General features: G+C 40.3%; 1 pseudogene; it reads right to left on the bottom strand.

The window, feature by feature from the left end:
• Positions 1 to 7,234: 7,234 nt before the first annotated feature.
• LOC101327423 (LLGL scribble cell polarity complex component 2 pseudogene) lies at positions 7,235 to 12,007 on the bottom strand (annotated as a pseudogene).
• Between the last annotated feature and the right edge of the window lie 14,489 nt (positions 12,008 to 26,496).

Below are 26,496 nucleotides of genomic sequence, written 5' to 3'. Positions count from 1 at the left end.
CTTATTTACTTTCATTTCGGATGATCTGTCTATTGGTGAAAGTGGTGTGTTAAAGTCCCCTACTATGATTGTGTTACTGTCAATTTCCCCTTTTATGGCTGTTAGCATTTGCCTTATGTATTGAGGTGCTCCTATGTTGGGTGCATAAATATTTATAACTGTTATATCTTCTTCTTGGATAGATCCCTTGATCATTAGGTAGTGTTCTTCTTTGTCTCTTGTAATAGTCTTTATTTTAAAGTCTATTTTGTCTGATATGAGAATTGCTACTCCAGCTTTCTTTTGATTTTCATTTGCATGGGATATCTTTTTCCATCCCCTCACTTTCAGTCTGTATGTGTCCCTAGGTCTGAAGTGGGTCTCTTGTAGACAGCATATATACGGGTCTTGTTTTTGTATCCATTTGGCCCGTCTATGTCTTTTGGTTGGAGCATTTAATCCATTTACATTTAAGGTAATTACTGATATGTATGTTCCTATTACCATTTTCTTAATTGTTTTGGGTTTCTGTAGGTCTCTTCCTTCTCTTGTGTTTCCTGCCTAGAGAAGTTCCTTTAGCATTTGTTGAAAAGCTGTTTTGGTGGTGCTGAATTCTCTTAACTTTTGCTTATCTGTAAAGGTTTTATTTTCTCCATCGAATCTGAATGAGATCCTTGCTTGGTAATCTTGGTTGTAAGTTTTTCCCTTTCATCACTTTATATATGTCCTGTCACTCCCTTCTGGCTTGCAGAGTTTCTGCTAAAAGATCACCTGTTAACCTTATGGGGATTCCCTTGCATGTTATTTGTTGCTTTTCCCGTGCTGTTTTTAATATTTTTCTTTGTATTTAATTTTTATTAATTTGATTAATATGTGTCTTGATGTGTTTCTCTTTGGGTTTACCCTGTATGGTACTCTCTGTGCTTCCTGGACTTGACTATTTCCTTTCCTATATTAGGGAAGTTTTCGACTATAATCTCTTCAAATATTTTCCCAGACCCTTTCTTTTTCTCTCCTTCTGGAACCCCTATAATTCGAACATTGGTGCATTAAACGTTGTCCCAGATGTGTCTGAGACTGTCCTCAATTCTTTTCATTCATTTTCTTTATTCTGCTCTGTGGTAGTTATTTCCACTATTTTATCTTCCAGGTCACTTACCTGTTCTTCTGCCTCAGTTATTCTGCTATTGATTCCTTCTGGAGTATTTTTAACTTCAGTAACTGTGTTGGTCATCACTGTTTATTTGCTCTGTAGTTCTTCTAGATCCTTGTTAAATGTTTCTTGTATTTTCTCCATTCTGTTTCCGAGATTTTGTATCATCTTTACTATCATTACTCTGAATTCTTTTTCAGGTAGGTTGCCCATTTTGTCTTCATTTATTTGATCTTGTAGGTTTTTACCTGTAACACGTTTTTTTGTCATTTCTTTTGTTTTTTTTTTTTTTTGATTGGTGGTGCTGTATTCCTGTCTTACTGGTTGTTTGGCCTGAGACGTCCAGCACTGGAGTTTGCAGGCAGTTGGATAGAGTCGGGTCTTGGTACTGAGATGAGAAGCTCCGGGATGCCTCACTCTTATTAATATTCCCTGGTGTCTGAGGTTCTCTGTTAGTACAGCAGTTTGGACTCGGAGTTCCCACCACAGGAGCTCGGGCCCAACCTCCAGCCTGCAAACCAAGATCCCGCAAGCCGGTAACTGGGGGTTCCTCCCGTCCCCTTGGTGTCCGTGGTCCCCCACTGGTGCCTGGCAGGTGCCCTAGTTGTGCGGAGACGCGAATTCCACATCCTCCTATTAGTCTATCTTGACTCTGCAAGGATAAATTTTAGTATATCCATACAATGGAACACTATTGAAGAGTGAAAACAGCATGATGCATCTCAAAAAAACCATAATGTTGGGCAAAAGAAAAAACAAAAAATACATATAGCATGATTCTATATATATATATATATAAAGATAAAAATAGGAGAAATAAAACAACATTTTTAGGGATGAATATATAGGTGGAAAACTATAAAGAAAAACAAGGAAGTAACTATTACAAAAGTCAATACAGAGGTTACATTTAGGGAAAAGGGAGAGCTTGTGATCAAGAAAAGACATTCTGGAGACTTGTGGAACTTAAAATAGCCTATTTCTTGACCTAGTTGGTTGGAATACAGGTGTTTACTCTGTAATTATTTGTGACACTGAATGTTTATATTTTATGCATTTTGCTGTATGTATGTTAGGCTTCACAATTAAAAAAAAAAGAACAAGAACTTAGTGAATATGTTAAAATACCTAAGTTACTTGTAGACAGATTGATGTTGGTTTCAGTTTCTCACTAAGAATTAATTAAAACAATAATCGACAAATGCAGTGGATGTTTCTGTGTAGTTTGCTGCGTAGAATCATTTACTCATAAATTTAGTTTTAGTGATTACAGCTCTCCCTCATATTCAGTACTGTCACCATGACTCAAAACAGTGCTATTTCCTTCCTTGAAGTATGTAGCACTGTCATCTATGTCAGTTACTCAGCATGTAGTACACAGCTGTCAGTTGGTTATAGATGGTGACTTGTTGCCTGCATAGACTTCTCAAGAATTCATGCCTTGTCTCCCCTACCAGACTGTAGTTGCCTTAAAGACAGGGCACTCTTCCTCATTTTTACTATAGATCAACTTCAGCGGGAGCAGATCCCGCAGCTATTTAAGTGATGGTGGAGTTTTATTACAATGACTGAGTATATAAAGCTCATGCCTCCATTTTACAGATGCTGGGGATGACTAAGCTGGCTTTCTTGTCCCTTTGGGAAGATTCTCAAAAAAAGACATTTTCAGGGGCAGGGTGATGTTTTAGAGATTAGGCAAAAAGTGAAGTTAATTAAAAGGATACAAAAACTAGGAAAAAGAAAGCCATCAGAACAAAAGCAGCCATTCTCTCAGGCTCTCTCTCTTTCTCTGAGCCACATGGCCATCCACCTTTGATTACTAAACATAAATGATGTAGTCTCTCTCTTCAGAAACTGGCATTTCTTAGTTCCCTATGTACATGACTAAAGGTGGTGTCCCAGAGCTCCCTATTTACACATTCCTAAATTCCAAACACACATAATACTGACTCCTTCAAAAAAACAATATGTATTCTTTTCTTGCTGATTCTTTGCTGATTACAAAAGTAGTAGATGATCATAATTTAAAATATTTTTTAAATTATAGACTATTTTTTAGAACTGTTTTAAGTTCATGAAAAAAAAGTTAAAATTACCAAGTTCTCATATGCTTCCTCCTATTTCCTGCCACACACACACAGTTCCCCCTATTATTAACAACTTGCATTGCTCTGTTACGTTTTCTATAATTGATGGACTGATATATTTTAAAATTTATTTCGTTGAGGTAACGTTGATTTATAACATTATATAAGTTTCATGTGTACAACATATTTCTAATTCTGTATACCCTACAGCATGCTTACTACCAAAAATTTAGTTTCCCTCCATCACCATTCAGTTAATCCCCTTTACCTATTTCACCCTCCCCAGCTTTTCTGATGGGGCTCGTTAAAGGACTGGCTTCTCTCTTGCTCTTGTTGGAGCTCTGGCAGGTCCAACAGAATCTAGCCACCTGGAGGAGAGTCAAGATGGTGCCTTTGGCTAGTAATATGAAATTTGTTGTTTAAAGGTAAACATGTATACTACAAAGCTACAGTAATCAAGACAGTATGGTACTGGCACAAAAACACAAAGATAGATCAATGGAACAGGATAGAAAGCCCAGAGATAAACCCACGCACATATGGACACCTTATCTTTGATAAAGGTGGCAGGAATGTACAGTGGAGAAAGGACAGCCTCTTCAATAAGTGGTGCTGTGAAAACTGGACAGGTACATGTAAAAGTATGAGATTAGATCACTCCCTAACACCATACACAAAAATAAGCTCAAAATGGATTAAAGACCTAAATGTAAGGCCAGAAACTATCAAACTCTTAGAGGAAAACATAGGCAGAACACTCTATGACATAAATCACAGCAAGATTCTTTCTGACCCACCTCCTAGAGTAATGGAAATAAAAACAAAAATAAACAAATGGGACCTAATGAAACTTCAAAGCTTTTGCACAGCAAATGAAACCATAAACAAGACCAAAAGACAACCCTCAGAATGGGAGAAAATATTTGCAAATGAAGCAACTGACAAAGGATTAATCTCCAAAATTTACAAGCAGCTCATGTAGCTCAATAACAAAAAAACAAACAACCCAATCCAAAAATGGGCAGAAGACCTAAATAGACATTTCTCCAAAGAAGATATACAGACTGCCAACAAACACATGAAAGAATGCTCAACATCATTAATTATTAGAGAAATGCAAATAAAACTACAATGAGATTTCATCTCACACCAGTCAGAATGGCCATCATCAAAAAATCTAGAAACAATAAATACTGGAGAGGGTGTGGAGAAAAGGGAACACTCTTGCACTGCTGGTGGGAATGTGAATTGGTTCAGCCACTATGGAGAACAGTATGGAGGTTCCTTAAAAAACTACAAATAGAACTACCATATGACCCAGCAATCCCACTACTGGGCATATACCCTGAGAAAACCAAAATTCAAAAAGAGTCATATACCAAAATGTTCATTGCAGCTCTATTTACAATAGCCCGGAGATGGAAACAACCTAAGTGCCCATCATCGGATGAATGGATAAAGAAGATGTGGCACATATATACAATGGAATATTACTCAGCCATAAAAAGAAACGAAATTGAGCTATTTGTAATGAGGTGGATAGACCTAGAGTCTGTCATACAGAGTGAAGTCAGAAAGAAAAAGACAAATACCGTATGCTAACACATATATATGGAATTTAAGGGAAAAAAATGTCATGAAGAACCTAGGGGTAAGACAGGAATAAAGACGCAGACCTACTGGAGAACGGACTTGAGGATATGGGGAGGGGGAAGGGTGAGCTGTGACAGGGCGAGAGAGAGTCATGGACATATATACACTACCAAACGTAAGGTAGATAGCTAGTGGGAAGCAGCAGCATGGCACAGGGATATTGGCTCAGTGCTTTGTGACAGCCTGGAGGGGTGGGATAGGGAGGGTGGGAGGGAGGGAGACACAAGAGGGAAGACATATGGGAACATATGTATATGTATAACTGATTCACTTTGTTATAAAGCAGAAACTAACACACCATTGTAAAGCAATTATACCCCAATAAAGATGTTTAAAAAAAAAAGGTAAACATGTAGACAAATACTGAATACTGTAATATTTTAATCATGATGAGTAAGTCACTTTTAATTCTAGTATAAAAGTTAAAGAAAAAAAACTATACTTTTAAAATATGTTAAAAGATACAAATATGGGGAGCTTCCCTGGTGGCGCAGTGGTTATGAATCTGCCTGCCGATGCAGGGGACACGAGTTCATGCCCCAGTCCGCGAAGATCCCACATGCCACGGAGCAGCTAAGCCCGTGAGCCATGGCCGCTGAGCCTGCGCGTCCGGAGCCTGTGCTCCGCAATGGGAGAGGCCACAGCAGTGAGAGGCCCGCGTACCGTAAAAAAAAAAAAAAAAAAAAAGATACAAATATGAACAGATGTAAAATGTGACAACGATAATATAAAGTGTGTGGGGGACTTAAAATGTAGAGGTTTTGTAGGTGATTGAACTTAAGTTGTTATCAGTCTGAAAACAGACTGTTACAGTTCTAAGATATTGTATGTAAGCCTCAACGTAACCATGTAAAAAAATACCTACAGCCTTACACCCATTAGGATTGCTACTGTCAAAAAACAGAAAACAAGTGTCAGTGAGGATGTGGAAAAATTGGAACCCTTATGCACTACCGATAAGAATGTAAATTGGGGGACTTCCCTGGTGGTGCAGTGGTTGAGAGTCCACCTGCCGATGCAGGGGACACGGGTTCGTGCCCCGGTCCGGGAGGATCCCACATGCCACGGAGCGGCTGGGCCCGTGAGCCATGGCTGCTGAGGCTGCGCGTCCGGGGCCTGTGCTCCGCAACGGGAGAGGCCACAACGGTGAGAGGCCCGCGTACCGCAAAAAAAAAAAAAAAAGAATGTAAATTGGCACAGTGGCTGTGGAAAATTGCATGGCAGTTCCTAAAAAAATTAAAAATAGAAATACCATATGATCCAACAATTTCACTTCTGAGTATATACCCAAAAGAATGGAAAGTAGGGTCTCAAAGAGGTATCTGTACACCCATGTTCATAGCACCATTATTCACAATAGCTAAAATGTGAAAGCAACCCACGTGTCCATGGATAGATGAATAAGCAAAATGTCATATACACATACAATGGAACATTATTCAGTCTTGAAGGAAATTCTGCAATATACTATAATATGGGTGAACCTTCAGGACATTATGCCAAGTGAAATAAGCCAGTCACAAAAAGATAAATACTGTATGATTCCATTTATATGAGGTACTTAGAGCAGTCAATATTATACAGACAGAAAGTAGAAAGGTGCTTGCCAGGGGTTGAGGGGAGAGGAGAATGGGGAGTCATTGTTTAATGGTTATAGAGTTTCAGTTTTACAAGATGAAAAAGTTATGTGAATGTATTTAACACCACTGAACTGTACTTAAAAATGGTTAGGATGGTAGATATCACATTATGTATATTTTACCACAATAAAAAAGAAAAATACAGACTTCTCTGGTGGCACAGGGGTTAAAAATCCTCATGCCAATACAGGGGACACGGGTTCGAGCCCTGGTCTGAGAAAATCCCACACGCCAGAGAGCAACTAAGCCCCTGCGCCTCAACTACTGAGCCTGTCCTCTACAGCCTGCGAGCCACAACTACTGAAGCCCACACGCCTAGACCCCATGTTCTGCAACAGGAGAAGCCACCTCAATGAGAAGCCCATGCACCACAATGAAGAGCAGCCACTGCTCGCCACAACTAGAGAAAGCCCACACACAGCAAAGAAGACCCAATGAAGGAAGGAAGGAAGGAAGGAAGGAAGGACCTACAGAAACTACACAGAAGAAAGAGAGGAATCAAAGCACAGCTATACAAAAAAACAACAAAACACAAAGGAAGACATCAAGAGAGGAAAAGGCAGACAAAATAATTAAAAGACTAACAAAAAGGGGGGAGTGGGGGTTTAAAAACTGTGCAACATTGACAAAAGGACCAAGATAGTCAAGGCCCAGGAAGGGATAGCCCCAAGGACCTGGGGTGTCTCCTCTCCCGAGGCCAGGAGCAGCAGCAGGGTGGAAAATGGGGGTCCCCCTACCCCCTGCATGGCCCAGTCCATGGGCCTCTCTAGGTGGGGTGGTACCCCAAGGAAAAGGCCTCAGTAGTGTGTGCTTATCATGCAGCCTGGATGCCCCTACCACTCACTCCACTGCAGAAGGAGATAGAGCGACAGCAACTCAGGAGCATCCTCCCCATTGCTGAGGCTGTAACCCACTTGCTAAGAATGGCCAATTGCCACAGTGCCCTTGGTCTCGCTCCAGCGTGCTCTGGATCTCCTTCAGGACCCTCTCATCACTGAGCAGAGCATGCTCCATCTCAGGCCAACCTCCTCTCCTCTCCATCACCTTGGCTGAGTTCCTGGCTCCACCCAAGGCCTTCTCAGAGCCCAATCCATTGCGGGGGCAGCTGTAGTTCTTTGCTTCTGCTGAATCCACCAGACACTGGGGCTCAACCAGCCACTTGGTGGAGAGAGAGGAGTGCTCAAATTTGGAGGGTGAGATCAGGTAGAAACCTTGGCCATATTTGGTCAAGATGCAGAAAGCAATGCTGCTGACATCCACTTAGCAGAAGTAGCTATAATGAACCTGGGGCTTGAGCAGGGGCAGTGAGACCACCTGGACATCACCCACGTTGGTGATGACAGCCAGGTGATGTTCCCTATAGTCCTCAGCTCGACAGCTGCGGAAGCAGGCCACAGTGACTCACTGCACCCGCAAGCCCTCTAGGGTGGTTAGCTTCAGCTTCAGCCTGGCACTGACCTTGGGCAGCGTGAAACACCTTGAACTGTTCTTCTGACCCAGCGAACAGCTGGTGGCTTCCCTGAACGTCCAGGCTCTTTGACAGGTCATGGGCCACTTCCAGGGACTTGAGAAGGGGCACACTGTGTCCGTCCAGCACCAGGATGCCCACCAGGCATCAGCTGGATCTCCTTGGCCTGCTCCGCTCACACCGGCTCATCCATTCTGTGCTCCTCGGGTGTCATGCACAAGGCAAAGGCAAAGACGGTACTACCATTGGTGCCAGCCACAGCAAGAGGCAGAGGCGAGAGTTGTCCCTCAGGTAGATGTCAGTGAAGTAGAGGGTCCGGACTAAGCCCGTGAAGGTGTCTGCTGCCGAGTGGGCCTCCATCTTGCACTGCACAGGCGCCAGCTCCATGTTCTGCATGTGGGTCTGCTCTGCCTGGTGCTCCCCTCCTGCACATCTCCTGGAGGGCCAGCGGGCCACTGCTACTTTTGGACACCCGGCTGCAAAGTGTCCAGTGGAAGGACTGGCACAGAGACGTCTTTAGGGACTTCACATGGGACAGTGGGCCCTCCAAGGCTAGCTGATCACTGAGGTGTGTGCACTTGACAAAGACCTGCTGCTACTGCCGGTGGTCAAAGAGGCTGAAGCCGTGGCTGGTGCCGAAGGCCACGAAGTGCCACTGGGAGTGCAGGGCCAAGAAGGTGACCACAACCAGGGGCTGGCACTGCACCAATACGAAGGGCTGAAAGCCAGGCTCAAAGCGCACAGGCCCCGGGCAGGCACACAGGCGTTCCTGCCCCTTCCAGCGGTAGCCTTCCTGGTCCTGCAGCAGGTCAGCCTCCACCTGTTCCATGGAGTGCTCCACCTCCTCATCATTTAGCTCCAGCACCCTCACCTGCCCTGCCGTGGTGGCCACAACCAGGTAGCCACTGTATTTGCAGAGGAAAACCTTCTGGATGCCCAGCTGAGGATTGTCACTGTGGGGGTCGACGGAGCCCACCTTACAGAGCAGGGACCACTCATCCTCGCCCTGGGCAGTGCGGTTCTCACTGGGGTCTGTGTTGGTGAGGAACACCTGTACAGTGCTGAGTTTGTAGAGCAGCAGCAAGCACATGCCACAGGCATCCCAGAACCTCACCATGCTGTCCTCATGCCCCGTGAGTTATGGGCCACTCCACGGTGGAGAGGTGTGTGTTGTGCCAGCTGCCAGCAGTGATGATGTGCTCCCACAGCTTCAGGAGGATGTTGGAGACTTGGTGGGAGCAGGTGATGGCAGAGCAGTTCAGGGAGACCAGGTAGGGAGGCTAAATCTGCAGCCAACCGGCCATCTGCAGGTCAGTCACCACCAGCTCCTCCTCAGCCAACACCACCTGAGTGTAGGGGTCATCAAAGGCAGCCGCACAGTCCATCTCAACGAGAAGAGTAAAGTCGACGACTCGGGAGAGGAAGTCAGAGGCTGTCTGCTGGCTGTTGTGGACCACCGAGATGCAGTGGCAGTCCCCATAGCCAGCCCACAGCATGCCACCCTTGAAGATGGTGAAGGGCAACCCCTGCTTGGTGGTCAGCCAGAAGATGTTGGTAATAGCTTTGCAAGGAAAAGGACCAAAAGGCACACAGCTGTGCAGGGGCTCTGGCTGCTGAGTATCACCGGACATGGGCCACTGGCAGTAGCTGCTGTCAGAATGGCAGCTATCAGATGACCATCCCACTGCCAGCAGATATTCTCCTGTTGCTGGCTGCTGAGGAAATGACAGAGCACGCGGCTGCCCTGCAGGTCCCAGATGACGATGAGCTCCCAGATGTAGCAAATAAGGATCTGGCTGGGGTGCCAAGGATGCTCCTGCAGAGCCTCCACCACCTCAAACACCCACCGGTGGAGGGCCTCCTCTGGAAACTATGTTCATAGCAGCACTATTTACAATAGCCAAGACATGGAAACAACCTAAATGTCCATCGACAGATGAATGGATAAAGAAGATGTGATATGTGTGTATATATGTATATATACACACAATGGAATATTACTCAACCATTAAAAAGAATGAAATAATGCCATCTGCAGCAACATGAATAGACCTAATCATACTAAGTGAAGTAAGTCAGAAAAAGACAAATACCATATTATGTCACTTATATGTGGAATCTAAAACAGGACACAAATGAACATATCTATGGAACAGAAAGAGACTCACAGACATAGAGAACAAACTTGTGGTTGCCAAGAGGGAGGGAGGATGTGGGAGGGAAGTATTGGGAGTTTGGGATTAGCAGATGCAAACTATTATATAAAGGATGGATAAACAACAAGGTCCTACTGTACAGCACAGGGAACTATATTCAATATCCTGTGATTAAACCAAATGGAAAAAAATATGAAAAATATATATATGTATAATTGAGTCACAATGCTGTATAGCAGAAATTAACACAACATTGTAAATCAACTATACTTCAATAAAAAGTTTTTTAAAAAGAAAAAGAAGAGACTAGAAAATATCAAAGTATATCTCCCATAATACCAATAAGTGTTATTTTATGACACTTGTTTCAGTTATGAGTATAGGCGCACACAAATGACATGGTGGGTTACAATGTTAACCATACTGATACTTGTTACTGTGAGTCACAGTATAAAATGGGTGTTTTTTTCACGGTATAAAATGTTTGAAAGCTACTGCTCTCTGGTACCTAACCTAGAGGGATGCCTAATACTCTATGAATGCTTAGTGAATTGAACAAACTGAGTAGTATGATACAATACATTTACTACAACTTCAAAGCTTCCACTTTAAAAGAATATAAAGTATAATGGCTATTGGAACAAAAGTAAATGGATTCTGGGCTATGTGAAGCTATAGGGGACAGGGTGGAGGAGGAGTAGAGAGGGATCCGAATACTTCCTGTTATATTTCAACAGACTTTCTCCCCAATAACTAAAATGTGTCTATATTTAAGGAAGATTGAATACAATTTTGGCTAAGTTCACTTTGGAAAGCTTTTCTTGTTCACTGAAATCACCTCACAATTATAAAGTTCTACATCTTTAAAATATCTGGTATAGGTAATTCCACCATGATTCACAAAAGGATCTTTCAGAGGAAAAAGCAAACAAACAAAAAAAACAAAACAAAAACAAAAAACCTAACAAGACAATGAACTCAATGGTAACAGTAAATCTTTTTCTGTCAGTAATTAACATTAAATGAAAAAATATTAAACTCTTTAGTCAAAAGACAAAGAGTGGCTGAAAGAATTAAAAAAACAAGACTCAACTATATGCTGTCTAAAAAGGACACACATGGGCTTCCCTGGTGGCGCAGTGGTTGAGAATCTGCCTGCCAATGCAGGGGACACGGGTTCGAGCCCTGGTCCGGGAAGATCCCACATGCTGCAGAGCAACTAGGCCCGTGGGCCACAACTGCTGAGCCTGCGCGTCTGGAGCCTGTGCTCCGCAACAAGAGAGGCCGCGATAGTGAGAGGCTCGCGCACTGCAATGAAGAGTGGCCCCCTCTTGCCGCAACTGAAGAAAGCCCTCGCACAGAAACGAAGATCCAACACAGCCAAAAATAAATAAATAAAATAAAATAAAATAAAAAATAAAAAGGACACACAGGTTGAAAGTGAAGGGATGGAAAAAGATATTCCACGGAAATAGTAACCAAAATAGAGCAGGGTTGGCTATACTTATATCACACAAAATAGATTATAAGTCAAAAATTGTCGTAAGAAACAGAAGGACGTTATACTGATAAAAGTGCCAATCTACCAACAAGATATAAGAATTATATATATTACACACATCAGAGCACCTAAATATATAAAGCAAACATTGATAGTTTGAAGGGAGAAATAAACAATATAAGACAAGACAATAATGGTAAGAGACTCCACTCTCAGTAATGGATAGAACATCCAGACAGAAGATCAAAAAGGAAACAGAGGACTTGAACAACACTATAGACTAAATGGACCTAACAGACATACAGAGTAAGTCCCTTACATACAAACCTTCGAGTTGTGAACTTTCGAAGATGGGAACGTGTGTTCGCATGTCCAATCACGTAAATTAGGTCACTTGTCTGGCGTACATTGTCACGTGCATGCATCCTCTACAAGTAGTTGTGCTTCTGTGTACTTTACGGTACAGTACTGTACAGAGTACAGTAGTATAGTATCTTTATTTCAGCTAGATCTGCAAGAGGACGACTTTATTGAACTCCTTGCTGTGCAACATGAGGAGATTACTAATGAAGACCTGATGGAACTAGAGGCCCAGAGAAAGGACGAAGAGAGACAAGAGAAAGAAGAAGTAACTGAAGAACCGAAGAGATTCACGATGCAGGAAACGGCAAGGGGATTTTCTTTATTTGAGGAGGCACTGTTAGTTTTTGAGGCATAGGACCGGAACATAGAACAGTACACGAAGGTTGCAGCAGCCATTCAGAATGCAATCCAGTGCTACCATGTCATCTATGATGAGAAAAAAAGAGCTACCACCCAGACATCACTGGTTCATTTTTTCAAGAGGGTAGACAGAATTAATTCCAGCAAGGAACCAGAACCTGTGCCATCGTCAGGTGTGAGTGAAATCACTGCAGCTTGCCCTCTGTCTCCTATTGTTGTTGATCCTTCAGCTCTACCATCTCCCACCTCCTCTCCCTCCTCCAGTCAGTAACTCTTCTTGCCTGTTCACTCAACGCCAGCCCCTGTATGCCAGCTGTTGTACTGTACACTGTACTTTTCAAGGTACTGTACTGTAAGATTAAAAATGTCTTCATTACTTTTTGTTTATGCATTATATGTGTGAAAAGTATTATAAACCTATTACAGTACAGTACTATATAGCTGATTGTATTAGTTGGGTGCCTAGGCTAACTTTGTTGGACTTACAAACAAATTGGACTTATGAATGTGCTCTCAGAACAGAACTCGTTTGTATGTAGGGGACTTACTGTATAGAACATTCCACCCAACAGCAGCAGAACACATTCTTCTGAAGTGCACATGGAACATTCTCCAGGATAGCTCACATTTAGGTTACAAAACAAGTCTTAACAAATTTAAGAAGATTGGAATTATACCAAATATCTTTTCTGACCACAATGGAATGAAACTAGCAGTCAATAGTAGACAAAAAACTGGAAAAATTAACAAATGTGGAAATTAAACAACAATAATCTTGAACAACAATTGGATTTAAAAGGAAATTTGAAAATACCTTGAGATAAACAAAAACACAACATATCAAAACATATGAGATTCAACAAAAGCAGTACTAAGAGGGAAGTTTATTGTCATAAATGCTTCACTAAAAAAGAAAAAAAATCTCAAACAACCTAACTTTACACTCCAAGAAGCTAGAAAAAGAATAAATTAAGCCTACAGTTATAAAAAAGATGGGAATAAGAAAGATCAGAACATAAGTAAGTGAAATAGAAAATCAAGTGAAAAAAAACCAATGAAACTAAGAGCTGATATTTTGAAAAGATAAATAAAATTGACAAACTCTTAGAAAGACTAAGAAAAAAAGAGGTGACAAAATAAAATGAAAGAGAAGACATTAAAAACGATGCCACAGAAATTAAAAAGATCATAAGTGACCAGTATGAACAATTATACACCAACGAACTGGATAATCTAGAAATAATGGATAAATTCCTAGAAACATACAACCTACCAAGACCTAATCATAAAGAAAAACAAAGTCTAGGGAGTTCCCTGGTGGCCTAGTGGTTAGGATTCTGGGCTTTCACTGCTGTGGCCTGGGATCAGTCCCTGGTCAGGGAACTGAGATCCCACAACCTGCATGGCACAGCCAAAAAAAAAAAGTCTCAACAGACCTATAACTTGTATGAAGGTTGAATCAATAATCAAAAATCTCCCAAGGAAGAAAAGCCCAGGACCAGATGGCTTCACTAATGAATTCTACCAAACACTTTAAAAGAATTAATGCCAGTCTGTCTCAAGCTCTTCCAAAAACTTGAAGAGAAGTATACACTTCCAAATTCATTTATGAAGTCAGCATTATCCTGATACCAAAGCCAGAAAAAGACACTACAAGAAAAGAAAACTACAAGCCAATATCCCAGATGAATACAAATGCAAAAAAAACCAAAAAACAAAATACTAGCAAACCAAATTCAACAGCTTTTTTTAAAAGGACTGTAGATCATGACCAAGTGGGATTTATCCCTGGGATGCAAAGATGTTGGTTCAACATATACAAATCAATAAATGTGATACACCACAATACCAGAATATAGAATAAAAATTACACAATCATCTCAATAGATGAACAAAAAGCACTTGACAAAATTCAAATATCCTTTTATGATAAAAACTTTCAAAAAACTAGGAATATAAGGAAATTACCTCAACATAATAAAAGCCATATATGACAAGCCCACAGCTAACCTCACACTAAATGGTAAAAAATTGAAAGCTTTTCCTTTAATATTAGTAACAGACAAGGATAACTGCTCTTGCTACTTCTATTTAACACAGTACTAGAAATTATAGCTAGAACATTTAGGTAAGAAAAAGAAATAAAAGGCATCCAAATTGGAAAGAAAGAAGTAAAACTTTCCATGTTTGCAAATGACAGTATCTTATATATAGAAAAAAGACTACACCAAGAAACTGTTAGAACTAATAAATTCAGTAAATTTGCAGGATACAAAGATCAGTTGTATTTCTATATACTAACACTGAACTATCTGAAAAGAAAATTAAAGAAACAATCTCATTCATAATAGCATAAAAAACAACAGCATATTTAGGAATAAATTTAAACAAGGATGGGAAAGACCCATGCACTGAAAACTATAAGACGTTGATAAAGACACAAACAAATGGAAAGATATCCATATTCATGGATTGAAGAATTAATATTGTTAAAATGTCCATACTACCCAAAGTGATCTACAGATTCTATGTAACCCCTATCAAAATTCCAACAGCATTTTTCACAGAAGTAGAAAAAGCAATCCTAAAACTCATATGGAAACACCAAAGAACCTGAATAGATAAAGCAATCTTGCAAAACTGGAGGCACTCCACTTCCTGATTTCAAAATATATTACAGAGCTACAATAGTCAAAACAGTACTGTACTGGCATAAAGACAGAGATTTGGACCAATGGAACAGACTAGAGAGCCCAGAAATAAACATATGCATACATGGTCAACTGATCTTTGACAAAAGTGCAAAGAATACACAATGGGGAAAGGATAATCTCTTCAACAAATGGTGTTGGGAAAACTGAATATCTATATGCTAAAGAATGAAATAATACCCTTATCTTATACCATACACAGAAATCAACTCAAAATGGATTAACATTTAAAGAAGAATTCTGAAAGTGTATATCTCCTAGAAGAAAATGTTGGGGAAAAGCTTTATTGGTCTTGAATATGATTTTTTTGTATATGACAACAACAGCCCAGGCAACAAAAGCAAAACAGTCAACTGGGACTACATCAAACTAAAAAGCTCCTTTATAGCAACAGAAACAACAGAGTGAAAAGGCAATTTATGGACTCAGAGAAAATAGTTGAAAACTATATAACTTATAAGGGGTTAATATCCAAAATATGTAAGGAAGTCCTACAACTCAACAGCCAAAAACCAAAACCTGATTTTAAAGTGAACTAAGGACTTGAATAGGCATCTCTCCAAAGCAGACATATAAATGGCTATCAGGTATATGAAAAAATGCTTCAGGGCTTCACTGGTGGCGCAGTGGTTGAGAATCTGCCTGCTAATGCAGGGGACACGGGTTCGAGCCCTGGTCTGGGAGGATCCCACATGCCACGGAGCAACTAGGCCCGTGAGCCACAACTACTGAGCCTGCGCGTCTGGAGCCTGTGCTCCGCAACAAGAGAGGCCGCGACAGTGAAAGGCCCGCGCACCGCGATGAAGAGTGGCCCCCGCTTGCCACCACTAGAGAAAGTCCTCGCACAGAAACGAAGACCCAACACAGCAAAACTAAATAAATTAATTAATAAACTCCTACCCCCAACATCTTCTTAAAAAAAAAAAAAATGCTCCACAGTCTATAACCATCAGGGAAATACAAATCAAATCAAAGCCACAATGAAATATCACCTCACTCCTGTAAGGATGGTTATTATTTAAAAAAAAAAAAAAAAAAGGAAAAGACCACAAGTGTTGGTTAGGATGTGGAGAAATTGGAACCCTTGTGCACTGTTGGTGGGAAAGAAAAATAGTGTAGCCACTATGGTTAACAGTATAGAGGTTCCTCAAAAGATTAAAAACAGAACTACTGGGACTTCTCCGGTGGTCTGGTGGTTAAGAATCTGCACTTCCAATGCAGGGGGCATGGGTTTGATCCCTGGTCGAGGAACTAAGATCCCGCATGCTGTGCGGTGTAGCCAAAAAATAAAAATAAAAATAGAACTACCATATGACCAAGCAATTCCAGTTCTAGGTATTTATCCAAAAGAATTGAAACTAGGATCTCAAAGAAATCTCCCATGTTCATTACACTCCATTACAGCACCAGTCACAATAGCCAAGACGTGAAAAAGCATGAATGTCTATCAACAGATGAATAAAGTCATAGTGGTATACACATACAATGGATTATTATTTAGCCTTTAAAAAGAAGGAAACTCTGCAATATGTGACAACATGGATGAACCTTGAAGATATTATCCTAAGTAAAATAAACCAGTCACAGAAAGGCAAATATTGCATGATTTCACTTATACAAGGTATCTAAAATAGTCCAGTTCATAGAATCAAAATATGTAATGGTGGTTTCCAGGAGCCAGAGAGAGGGGATGTGTGAATTATTAATCAACAGGCATAAAGTTTCAGTTAAGCAAGATGAATAAGTTCTAGAGATCTGCGCTACAACACTGTATCTATCCTATAGTCAACAATACTGTATTGTATACTTAAAAAACTACTAAGAGGATAAATCTCATGCTAAGTGTTATTAAAATTAAACTCTGAAATGGGTTAAAATCAATGTGTTGACAGGACTGTGTTCCTTTCTGAGGCTCTGTAGGATAATTTGTTTCTTGCCTTTTCCACTCTCTAGAGGCCTTCCACATTCCTTGGCTTATTGCCCTCTTTTTTCATCTTCAGAGCCATCACCATCGGACTAAGTCTTTCTCACACTGCTAGCTCTCTGGTTCTTTGTTATGCCTCTCTCTTCAATTTATATAAATTATAATTACATTGGGACCATCTGGATAATCTAGGATAATCTCTCTACACATGGCAGAGTGAATAATGTCCTCCAAAGATATCCAAGCCTGAGTTCCTGGAACCTATGATTGCTACCATATATGGAAAAAGGGACTTTTGCATATGTAATTAAATTAAGGATTTTGAAATGGGGAGATTATCCTAGATTATCTGGATGAACTCTAAATATACTTGCAAGTGTTCTTATAATAGGGAGATTGAGGGAGATTTCATGAAAGAGAGGTGAAGGAGATATGACAGAAGCAGAGATTAGAGAGATGTGCTTCAAAGATAAAGGGGCCCCAAACCAAGGAATACAAGTGGCCACTAGAAGATGAAAAAAACAAGAAAAGGGACTTTCCATTCAGAGACTCCAGAAAAAAATCAGCCCTGAAAACATTTTGACTTTAGCCCAGTAAAAACTGATGTTGGCTTTCTGACATCCAGAACTGTAAGAGAATAAATGTGTGTTGTTTTAAGCAACAGAACTTGTAGCAACAATAGGAAACTAATATACCATCATCTCAAGGTCTGTTGATTACCAACCTTAATTCCATCTGAAACCTTCATTCCATTTTTCCATTCCATTTTGAATTTAATATAGTCACAGTTTCCAGGAATTAGGACATGGACATCTTGGGTGTAAGGGCATTATACTGCCTACCACAACTTTACACACAGTGAAAGTCCAGATGAACAAAATATGTCGATGTCAAACATTAACAGAAAATGTAGGAGAATGTGTTCATAATCTTGGGTGTGTAAAAGGCCTTAAGACAACAAAGTTGTTAAGACATCTTTTTTAAAAAATGATACATTTGCTTCCATCAAAGTTTTAAAATTCTGTAAGCTAAATAATACGATATATAAAGTAATAATACAAGCAACAAGCTGGCAGAAAACATTTGTAACATATATAACCAAGCATTAATAGCCCATTTTATACTAGTAAAAAACAGAAAACGACTTAAGTTTCCATCATTAGGGGAATGATTAACTAAATCGCACATTTATCCATACAATAGGTTACCTACAGCAGTTTAAAAGAATGAGGGAGAATCTTTCTGATTCTTTGCAAAAATCTCCAAGACATATTGATATTTTAGACGGTTATAGAACAGCATGTACTGTGTGATGCTATTTTAAGAGAGGAAACAACATGCACCAAACAAAGTCATAAAGTATTTCCCCCAACTTTATGAGGATATCAGCAATTACCTCTGGGGAAAAGAGTAGCAGCAAAGGGAAACATTAATTCTGTTCTATAACATTTGAATGCAGACACATTCATGTATAAACTGCATAATATTTTTTAAAGCACAGTTTTGTCTTGCTCATCACTGTATCCAAGCAGCCTGCACAGTACTTGATATGTAATGTTTGTTTAGTGAATGAAATCCAAAGGGATGGGACTTATTGCTAATGCTAAATCCCGTGCTGGTGAGAAAATGCCCTGGTTATACCTAAATTCTTCCTGCTTCAAGCCCCGTTTGGTCTTCCTTTGGGAACTGCTTTGGGGAAACTGGAAGCCTGAGCCAGAAGTGTGTGCATGCATGCACGTGCTAGCATGTATAATAATTTATATTCTTTATGTTTAATCCAGACAACAAGGCTGCAAAGTAGTCACCCTCATACCCATTTTACAAATGAGGAAATTAAGGCTTAGATAAGGGACTAACTGAATGACTTACCCTGGAGTTTTCTTTTTTCTCTTCCTGTAAATGCAATTTTGACAGTTGCAGAATTCTTACAAAACAGAATGTGGTCAGTTCAAGAAACAACTTCCTTCTACCAGTACTTGACTTGCTTTATTAGTTATTTGTTTTACTAGTATTAGATAGTTTATACATTTGCTTTTAAACTGGCAGTAAATTGTATTCAGTACATCTACTTCCCTCCCTTGAGACAATGGTCAACAACTTTTTGTGTGTCTTTCCAGAAATATTCTATGTACATACAAGCACACATACAAATATTTCTAAAGTTTAATTTGAAGCATTTTACATACATTATCCGGTACCTCTCTTATTTCACTCAACAGTGTATCCTGGAAATCATTACATATTTGCTAGATCTGCTACATTCTGGACCATAGCTGTACATGATTAATTTTAGAGAAACCTCATAATTTAATTAATCCCTCCTCATTTATGGCCACTGAAATTGTCTCATATCTTGTTATTACAAAGCTACAGTGGCTATTGTTATACATGGGCCATTTTGCACATGTGCAGATGTATCTGCAGAATAATTTCTAGAGGAGCAATTGCTGAATAAAATAGATGTCCCTTAAAATTTTTCATGGATATTGATAATTTTCCTCTGTAGATGTTATATAATTTCACTCTCCCCAAGTAATGTTTATTCGTACCCCACCTCCAACACTTGGTAACATTTTCTTATACAAGAGGGAAAAGACAGAAAAAAGAAAAGAAAAAATCTATTTCATTTGCATTTGACACCCAAAGGTAGTTTCTTCAACCTTGCCCAGGGGCAAGTTGCAGTTCCATCAACCCCCCATTTCCTGCAACTGTACTACTTTTCAACTGAAACTGTGAAAACTATTCCCCTCTCTTTTACTTTATACGTGATTGATCTACTTCATGTAGGACTCGGCATGGAAATTATTAATTCTGCTCTTCTATTTCAAAGATATCACTCCTTTCAAACTGATCGACCCCTCACTATCCTAGGTCACTTTCTGAGGGCACTTTCCAGAAATTTCCACCTTTGGTTCTGTGGTGTAGCTACTGCCTCCTCCTGAGAACTATTTACCTGAGGTACTTTTCCTGGCAAAAAAGAAACACACTGTCCCCATTTCTTTCTTCCCCCCCTTTCATCAATCTCAAGTGTTTTCCTAAGGAAAACACTTTATTTCATTATTATTTAGCTTTGTGCAAACTAGTTTCCCCAGTTGCCCAACTACAAAGATAGACTCCTTGATTTCTAAGGCCAAATCTATTTTTTCTTACTATTCCTATACAAAGCTCGAAAATATGGCAACTGATAAAAAAAAATTTTACATATTAAAATAGCTTTAAAATTATATAGCAACTAATAGTAACTTAGAGGTTAGTAGGTAGAAGGATCCTGAGATGTACTTCCTGGTTTGCTAACTTCAAATTTCATCTGTGACAACAGTTTTCTCACCTGAGTTATTAACAACAACAACAAAAAAAATCATTTCATTATATGATTTATAGTAGGGAGCACTATTTCTCTCTCTCTCCTCACCTCCAATAAAGAAAAAATACTATCACTAGCTTTTTCTGGGTAGAGTTAACATGTTGATTTGTTCTCTTATTCACTACAAAAATCTTTCTGGCAATCTTTACCAAATCAAAGCTATTTGGCTTGGTTGGAAAACAGATGTGATTTCAGTCCATTAAGAAATTTGTCTTTGTATGAGGGGAAAGATTTTCTCAGAAGGTAACTAGAACAGAACATTGGTAGATTCATGAACAGTACCAGTACTTTCTGTTTTGTTTTTATCTTTCCTTAGAGATGGTGAGTAGTCCTACTGCCTGGCACAGTGCCTGGCATACAAGAGGTGCTCAATAATTATCTCTTGAGTCAATTAATGAATAAGATTACTTACAGAGAAAGAACTCCTCACATTCTTCCCCCTCAGCTCTCACATATCTTTTTCTAGTAAACTGGAGTGCAAACAGGGTCGGGGGGAGCTCCATTGTCCACCTGAATGGAGACAGAGGTTAGGGAATGATTATTCTGTTTGCTCATAAATACCTTAAAGATATTAATAAACAGAGGAGATAACTTAAATAATTTCAGGTAGCAGTCCACAGGCAGAAAACGTAAATGCAGACTTGCTCCTTGGCTGCGATCCCTCAAGAGAAACAATTCTCTAAGAGCAAGCCGTCTACAGACAGAACTGGGGCAACACCCGATGATTTAGTCAGCTATTTAAAGAAAAAGACTATTGAGATTTCAGAAAACAGACTAAATTATTGTAAGCCAGTTCACTCAAAGAAAATTTCAAATAGAAAACAAATGGAATAGTAATATTCACTTTAAAATATGTATATTTGCTTATTGCGCGAACGTTATTGTTTAAATCCGGTACGTGAGTTCTGGGAGGAGGTGCTTCCTTTCCCGCCGGCCGCCCGGCCTACGCGGGCACCTGGGAGACGCGGCCGAATCCAGGGCTACTCTCTGGGGCCTCGGGCTCACAGGTCGCTGCACCCGGCGCGCTCCCCACTGAAGCTAGAAAAATGCCTCAGTCCGGCAGTACCTTTTTTCCTTTCCTCCACGGCTGATTGGCTCCGAAGTTTCGTCCGTTATTACGGGAAAGCCCCGGCCTCCGACCTCCGAGCCGAGCTGCGGTCCCGCAGCCTCCCCTCCGGCCTCAGGGCCCCAGCCGTCTAGCATAGAACCCCTCCCTCTTTCCTCTTCCTCGCTCCCTTTCTCTCACCCTCCTCGCTCTCTCTTTTCTTTCTTTGTTTGTTTTTTAAACCAGAGAAAGCCGCCGAGTTTCTCGGCCCGCTCTCCGGGGGCCCCGGCCCAGCCCCGCGCGTTTCACTTCCACGTCGCTCCGGCGGCGCAAGCGGCCGGCCGGGCCGGCGCTTTCCGTGCTCTGGAGAGGCGCACATGCACGCTCTGCTCTGCGAGCGCAGGTTCGAGCGGAGCTCTGGTTGGCCGGAGGCCCTTGGGGCTTACAAGTGAGCGTCCGTGCTGCCCCTGAGGCGCTCCAGCCTGCTGGCTCCAGCCTGCTGACTGCGTGTGAGGAATCTCCAAAGGAGAAGAGCAGGGTGTGCGTGCGTGCGTGCGTGCGTGCGCGCGTGCGTCTAATAAAGTTGAGGAAAGAAGAGCCAGCTCTTAACAGTGCAAAAAAGAGAAAGGGGGGAGGTGGAGAAAATTTGGAGGGGAGTAGCTGACTGTTAGAGGGGGCTTCAGAGAAGTAGTGGGGGACAGGTAACCCAGAAAGTGGGAAGGCGGGGCATGGAAGACTTGCGTCCCAGTCACAGAGGATGTATGGAGGAAGGAACTTGGCACATCAGAGGCATTTTGCCATTCTGCTCGAAAGCAAAACAAAACAAAGATTAGAAGGGACGTCAATGGAAATGGCAGAATAGGAAGCTGCACAGGCCCATCCCTACACAGAAACCCCCAAAAAATAAGTGTCAGAATTGACTTTGTGGGAACTCTGGGAAATAGCTGAGCGTTTGTAGCATCCAAGTGAATCCTCAATCAAGAAAAAGATGACTTAAACACAGCATAATGGGGACATTACTAGCGAATTTAAGGGAATAAAAAGGATTATGAGAGAAAACTCTGAACAGTGTACACTAACAAGTTAGGTAACCTAGATAAAATGGGCAAATTCCTAGAAACATACAGACCACCAAAACTGATTCAAGAAAAAGAAATAGGAAATCTGAACAGCCTTAAAACAAGAGATTGAATCAGTAGTTTAAAAAACAAAACAAACAAACAAAAAACCCTTCTGACAAAGAAAAGTCCAGGACCAGATAAGATGGCTTCACTAGTGAATTGCATCAAACTTTTAAGGAACAATTAACACTAATCCTTTTCAAACTCTTCTAAGAATAGAAAAGCAGTGAACACTTCTTAACTCATTTGATGGGGCCAGCACTACCTGATGCCAAAACCAGAGACATCACAAGAAAAGAAAATTTCAGACCAATATCCCCTATGAATATAGATGCAAAAAATCCTCAATAAAATCCTTGCAAACCAAATCCAGCAAAATGTTAAAAGAATTACACACCATGACTAAATGATATTTATCTCAGGAGGGATTCAACATACAAAAATCAATCAATGTAATATACAGTATTAATAGAATGAAGGAAAAACGTAACCATCTCAACTGATGCAGAAGAATAATTTGACAAAATCCAACACTTTTTCAGGATAAAAACATTCAACAAACTAGGAATAAAGAGAACTTCCTCAATCTGATTAAGGGCATTTATGAAAAAAAAAAAAAAACTACAACTAACATCAATAGTGAAAGACTGAAAGATTTCCCCGTAAGATCAGGAACAACAACAACAAAAAGAATGCCTGCTTTTGCTTCTTCTATTCAAAATTGTATAAGCAGCATTGTCCTGAAAGTTCTAACTTGAGCAATAAGGCAAGAAAAAAGAAATAAGAGGCACCCTGGTGGTCCAGTGGGTAAGACTCTGCACTCCCAATGCAGGGGGCCTGGGTTTGATCCCTGGTCAGGGAACTAGATCCCACATGCCACAACTAAGGAGCCCACGTGCCACAACTGGGACCTGGTGCAGCCTAAATACATAAATAAATAAATATTAAGAAAAAAAAGAAACAAGAGGCATCCAAATTAGAAAGAAACAAGTAAAACTACCCCTCTTTGCAGCTGGCATGATCTTATATAGAAAATCATAAGGAATCCACAAAAAACTATTAGTGCTAATAAACAAATTCAGTGAAACTTCAGGATAAAAGATCAACACATGAAAATTAATTGTATTTCTAAACACTAGCAATGAACAATCCAGATAGGAATCTGAGAACATTCAATTTTCAGTAGCATCAAAAAGAATAAAATACTTAGAAATAAATTTAACCAAATAGGTGCAATACATGTACACTGAAAACTACAAAACATTGTTGAATTAAAGAAGACCTAAATGAATGGAAAGACATCCTGTGTTAATGAATTAGAAGACTTAATAGTGTCAAGATGGCAAAAGTACCTAAAGTAATCTACATATCCAGTGCAATCCTTATGAAAATCCCAATGGCCTTTTTTTTGGTAAATGAAAAAGCTGATCCTGAAACTTACATGGAATTGCAAGGGAACCCAGATACAAACTTGAAACAGGTCAACATTATTTTGAAAAGAAGAACAGAAATGGAATACTCACACCCCCCAATTTCAAAACATACTGCAAAGCTACAGTAATCAAAGCAGTGTGGAACAGACATTAAAAATACACATATACCTCAGTGGAATATGATTGACAATCCAGAAATAAACCAATACATCTATACTCAATCAATTTTTGACAAGAATCCCAACCCATTCAATTGACAAAGAACAGTCGCATTAATAAATGGTGATAGGACAACTGGAGGTCCACTTGCAAGGGAAGGTAGAACCCTACCTTACACCATATGCAAAAAAATACATCGAAATGCATCAAAGACTTAAGTGTGAGCTATAAAACTCTAAAAGTCATGGAAGAAAACATAGAGGTAAATCTTCAACAAGGACCTACTATATAGCAAAGGGAACTCTGCTCAATATTATGTAACAACCTAAACAGGAAAAGAATTTGAAAAAGAATAGATACATGTATATGTATAACTGAATCACTTTGCTGTACACCTGAAACTAACACAAAATTGTTAATCAACTCTACTCCAATATCAAATACAAAGTTAAAAATAAATAAAACATAGAGGTAAATCTTTGTGACCTTGGGTTTGGTAATGGAGTCTTGGATATGACACCAAAAGCATAAGCAACAAACAAAAAAAAACAAAATTAATTAGGCTTCATCAAAACTAAAATCTTTTGTGCATAAAAGGACACTCTCGGGACTTCCCTGGTGGTGCAGTGGATAAGACTCTGCGCTCCCAATGCTGGGGGACCGGGGTTTGATCACTGGTCAGGGAACTAGATCCCACATGCATACCTCAACTAAGAGTTTGCATGACACAACTAAGGAGCCCATGTGCCGCAAGTAAGGAGCCCCCTTGCTGCAACTAAGGGGACTGCTACAACTAAGGAGCCCCCCTGCAGCAATTAAGACCTGGCGCGACCAATAAATAAATATTTTTTAAATAAAAAGGACACTATCAGTAAAGTGAAATTACAGCAGATACAATGAAAGAAAATATTTATGAATCATATATTTGATAAGGATCTAGTATCTATAATATACAAAGATTTCATACAACTTAACAGCAAAAAGAAAAGCAACCCAGTTTTTAAATGGACAAAGGACTTGGAGAGACATTTCTCCTAAGAAAATATACAAATTACCAATAAACACATGAAAAGATACTCAACATCTGTAGTCATTAAGGAAATGTAAATCAAACCCACAATGAGTTACCACTTCATACTCACTAGGATGGCTTCTAAAAAACAACAACAACAACAGAAAATAACAAGTGCTATTAAGGATGTGGAGATATTGCAATTCTTGTACATTGCTGGTAGGAATGTTTAATAGTGCAGCTGCTGTGGAAAACAGTTTGGCAGTTCCACAAAAAGTTTAACATATTATTATATGATCTAGCAATTCCACTCCTAGGTATATACCCCCGAAATTGAAAACAAGTATTCAAAAAAATACTGGTATACAAACGTTCACAGCACTATTCACAAAAGCCAAAAGGTAGAAACAACCCAAACGTTCATTACCAGATGACAAGATAAACAATGGAATATTATTCGGCCATAAGAAGGAGTGCTACATGCTACAACATGGATAGACCTCAAAAAAAAGTATGCTAAGTGAAAGAAGACAGACACAAAAGGCAACATATTGTATGATTCCACTTACCATCAAGTGTCCAGAATAGGTAAATCCATAGAGACAATAGATTAGTGGTTGCCAGGGTCTGGGGACAGGGAGGATCTAATGAATATGCTTAATGGGTATGGGGTCGCCTTTGGGGATGATGAAAATGTTTTGGAACTAGATAAATGGCGATGGTTGCACAACATTGTGAGTGTACTAATGCCATTGAATTACACCCTTTAAAATTGTTAATCTTATGTGAATTTCACTTCAATAAGCAACGGAGACTGAGGCAGCCCCAGCTGAAGTTGGAGCTACGTTCCTGCAACATCCCTGCTCTGACAAAGAAGCGCGGAGCTGCTTTTGTCTTGGGTGGCATTCAGAGCCACAATCTCACAGCCCGCCGCTGTCGAATTCCGGGGCGCTGGGCCGGCCTGGAGGACCAGCTCACGCAGGCCCCAGCGGGATGCAGAACTCTGCGCGTGGTTGTGGGTCACGTTCTGCAGGCTCCGCCACCTATTATTGGCTGTGACGCTTTGTGCAAAATACCCAAAACCTTACTTACGGGGCTCGGATTCTGGAGCCAGGTAAGTAAGGGAAGTCTCAATCTGAGGTCTCCCTGGAGTTTCCATTTATCACTTTTTACCCCTTTTCATCGATCTAAAGTCCCAGCTTTTGACATTTCATTATCTGAAATCCGAATGTGTCTTATCAACCTATGGTATGCACTCTTACCTGCAGCGTTTTTCTTTCTAAGAGGTATGTGAAACGATGGTGAGTCTCAGAAACAATGCTGTATCGGCGATTCAATGAAATAGGCCTTAAAATTTCTAGTTATGT

This window comes from Tursiops truncatus, chromosome 6 (assembly GCF_011762595.2).
Source record: "Tursiops truncatus isolate mTurTru1 chromosome 6, mTurTru1.mat.Y, whole genome shotgun sequence".
NCBI classification, from domain to species: domain Eukaryota; kingdom Metazoa; phylum Chordata; class Mammalia; order Artiodactyla; family Delphinidae; genus Tursiops; species Tursiops truncatus.
This window is presented reverse-complemented; position numbering and strand designations above follow the sequence as displayed.